The 3,934-nt window shown below is 42.5% G+C and overlaps 1 non-coding gene across 1 annotated transcript; it reads right to left on the reverse strand.

Moving 5' to 3' along the window:
• Positions 1-3,123: 3,123 nt before the first annotated feature.
• Positions 3,124-3,284, reverse strand: LOC126984311 (U1 spliceosomal RNA). Its single transcript, XR_007736570.1, has one exon. It is a non-coding gene; the product is annotated as a U1 spliceosomal RNA (small nuclear RNA).
• Positions 3,285-3,934: the final 650 nt, after the last annotated feature.

Here is a 3,934-nt window from a genome sequence, read left to right on the forward strand (position 1 = left end):
TTATTATTATTATTGTTATTATTATTATTATTATTATTATTGTTATTATTATTGTTGATCCTGTTGTAGTTGTTATTATAGTTAACATTTTAGATATAACTATTATACCTTCATCTGGTATTATAGTTAATGTTGTTATTTATTGTATATTTGTATTTAGCTTTATGGTTGGGAGCTATCTGCAACCTTTAGAAAGATATTAATAGTGCAATGAAATAAATATACAGTCTGTCGGCTTGACAGGCTAGATTCGTTGCCAGAATTATAATTATATTTATATGTATATATCAATGTGTGTATATTATGGCAATAAACATTACTTACTTACTTACTTACTTACACACACACACAGCAGGTGGCAGTCTCCACGACGCCGTTTCTTTCCATCCTCGCCTCGCCTCGCCTCGCCTCGCCTCGCCTCCCTCGTGCCCGCCGCAGCGAAGTATCAACACTGCCACGGGCCAATTATAATATCTTGATGATAATTGCAGAGGGTCACTCTTTTATTAATTAACTGATTAAGCTTAATTGGGTGATGACACTCACGCGGAGCCAATACGGACCCTGCCAGAAGCTAGCTCGTAAAAGGCGGGACGGACCCCACCACCTGGCGGACCCCGGCGTGAACCACTGCTGCAATACTCGCTTTATTTATTGACGGATATATTTATGTTTTACGATGGAGGTTGACACTTCATCATGCGCAAACCTCAGCCCTCCGGGAACTATTGCCCGTGCGTTGATAGCGTTGCTATAAATACGCACTTTGTCTCACTTTGTTTGGGTCTCTGCACCGGCGCCGTTCAGCTCTATCATGTATTTGTATAATGCTCCTGCTTGGAAACACTGTTTAATAATCCTAATTTAATTACCAAATATCTTTGATAAGTTGATATTATATTAGCGAAATAACATTTAATTTCCTAATAAAAATAACATAGACCAGTCAGTTAATGAATATTGAAATGCAAACACAATTTCTTTATGCAGAACTTTCCATTTATTTTCATTCGGCGCTGCGGAGTTTAAGATAAGCAAAATCACGCAGAGGAGAATAAGTACAACGCTCCCCTTCCATTCCGCCAGCCTCTTCCTTTAATATTTCTTTCTTTCCAGTCCCTCATCCTTCTAGCCCCTTCAATTTCAATTTCCCCTCCAAGCTTAACAAGAGCGGCACAACACCCTTCCCTCCTTCCCACCCTCCGTTCCTTCCTCGGCACTGCGCTCACTCTCCCTCTATCCCTTGCCTTGTCTCTTTCCTCATTTTTAAATCCACAGTAAAATGGGTGCAAACCTCGTTACTCTTTGATACCTAGGAAAACCGTTCCCGCAGAAACCGTCTGTATTGTTTGGCGCATGCTGCTCCATCTCTGCATCAACGTTTTTACCCACCCGACTGGTTGTGTGCACGGGCGTGTGCTTTTTAAAGTGGTTAGTCGAGGTGCCGCGACGCCCTGATCAAATAAACATGAACAGGTACGTGGCGGGGATAAGGTAAAAATAATGTGTTCTGATTTTTTTACAGTTTTGACACGCAATGTAAGTGCTCGTGAATATAATGGAAATGTACGAGCAAGGGGGAAAACGTATGAATGGCGAGTTTAGGAGGCGAGTGGTGGCGACAAATGGATGAATGAAATACACACACACACACACACACACACACACACACACACACACACACACACACACACACACACACACAGGGCCGAGGAATGCATGGTGCTGAGGTGTGAGGTGGAGGCGGTCAGCGGTGCAGGACGCCAGCCGAGCAGTTTTCCTGAGGTAGGTTGGACGAGGCCTGCTCGAGATGGTGACGGATGAAGGGCGTGGACGTGAGGTGGTAAATGGACGCTGGACGTGCTTGTGAAAAACGTGCCTGGCGTGCCTAAGGAAGCGGGTGAAGCAAATTGGAAATTCTTTGAGGACGAGGAGCCGATACATATTAGCAGCGTGAAGGAGAAAGAGTCTTCCTGGAGTGGTTTCCTGAATGCCCGATGAAGCGAGTTGAGTTAGACGTGAAAAAAATGTACTTGAAGCATACTCAGGACAGTACAGTAGATAGAAGTGTTCTAGAATTCTTGAATTTTATTAGCAGGTTTGAGTTTAGTAAGTAAAAAAAAAATGTTTTCTATCTTCAAATGAACTAAAGTGAATACTTCTCAACTTCTTACGTACGATGGTTTGGTAAGTCTTTTAAACGGAGAGCCATAATATCCATTAAAACAGTTAAGAATAATCACAATAAAAAATAATAGAAGCAAGTTACATTAACCTTCCAGCAATAACGCAGTAAAATTTTTACAAAGAAAGTAAAGCGAAATATTCCACCTGGAAATAAGAATCTAATGAATTTGATTCCCAACTGAGAAGAAAATTGCGTGAATGAAACGTAAAACTGGCAAAGCGTAAGTCTGATGAGATGAATAGGGAATCAATTTTTCAGTCTACTTGCACGCCGGGAAGGGGGTCGATGAAGCCCATGAATAGTGGCTTATAAAAGTGGAGGAAGTGATGGCAGGAGGAAGGCCTCCGAGTTGGGCGCAGCTTGGAAGGGAAGGACATGTCGCACATCTTTCACACAGCTCGTAGAGAATGTTGCCTACCTGATTAGCGTAGGGAGAGTACAACGCCAGATAGTTAAGTGACCGATATCATGTTAAATCTACCAGGTCGGGAATAAAAGGAAGGTGGATGAACGAAAGGCAAGGAAGGAAGGAGGGAAGGAGGAAAAAATGGAAGAGAGATGCAAGAAATAAAAGGAAGGAGGGGAAAAAAGAAGATTGAGAGATTACGTTATAAGCGTCAGGTGAGTAAAGTAAAAATTCTTCCAGGAGGATAAGAAGCTTTTGTGAAATTAGGAAACTTCTTTTTGATGGTGAGGATACGAAGGCTTTTGGGACTCGTCGAAAACTGGTGGCGAGGCGAGCGGGGGTGACGAGCGGTGGTGACGAGCAGCAGTGACGAGCGGTGGTGACGAGCACCTGCCAGCCCTCGAGGCAGCGACGACGAGTACGACGAGTTGCACGAGACGCGAGTAGGCGGAAGAGTTTGACAGTGTCGCGAGGGCATTTATACACGCACATAAATACATACATACATACATACACATTCACAAACACTTGCGTGCACACACACACACACACACACACACTAAAAAAATCGTACTCGAGATAACCACATTTGGGTTAATTGCAGGGATCAGCACCGTCGGAGTGATACGACGGGCCTCACCCTGGGAAGCAGCCTCCATGATCACGGCATCTCCTGTGCCGGGTAAGCACACACACACACACACACACACACACACACACACACACACACACACACACACACACACAAACACACACACACACACATATAGTATTTTCCTGAAGTAACAGGCATCAACCTGTAATTAAAATTGCCCCCCTCCCTCCTCGCCGTAGAGTTCCTTGGTACAAGTTGTATTGGAAGAAGTTTAGTGCGTAAAGTAAATTATAGTTGGCTTGAAGTACTAAGTAACTCGTTTATTTTCTTAACATAGAAACCAACAACGCTAGAAAATATATTTATAATACTATTCGTGTATAAATGACAGCTGTATAAAGCAGGAGCCCATGGGAGGGATTTTTTCTATTGCAATTGTTGACCTACACAGGTTATTTTTTTTTCAGCTGGTGTCGAGTATATTATTTTGTCAAAAGTGCAAATACAAATAATGTTAATGTGATGAGTTTGCTTTTTCCAACATGACATAAACTATAGTCACAAGTTGTCCGTCATTTGTCAAAGATTACGTAAAATCTGACGGGTAAAAATAACTTGGAAATAAAGTAACGTTCCAAATTTTTTTCCTTGTAAGACTTCCTGGAAAGGTCAACAGAGTAGAAGACTGCTAAGACATTGTTCTTCCTTCAGGGTCTGCTGTCTTACGCTTTGACCTATTCTTGGA

This window comes from Eriocheir sinensis, chromosome 56 (genome assembly GCF_024679095.1).
Source record: "Eriocheir sinensis breed Jianghai 21 chromosome 56, ASM2467909v1, whole genome shotgun sequence".
NCBI lineage: Eukaryota > Metazoa > Arthropoda > Malacostraca > Decapoda > Varunidae > Eriocheir > Eriocheir sinensis.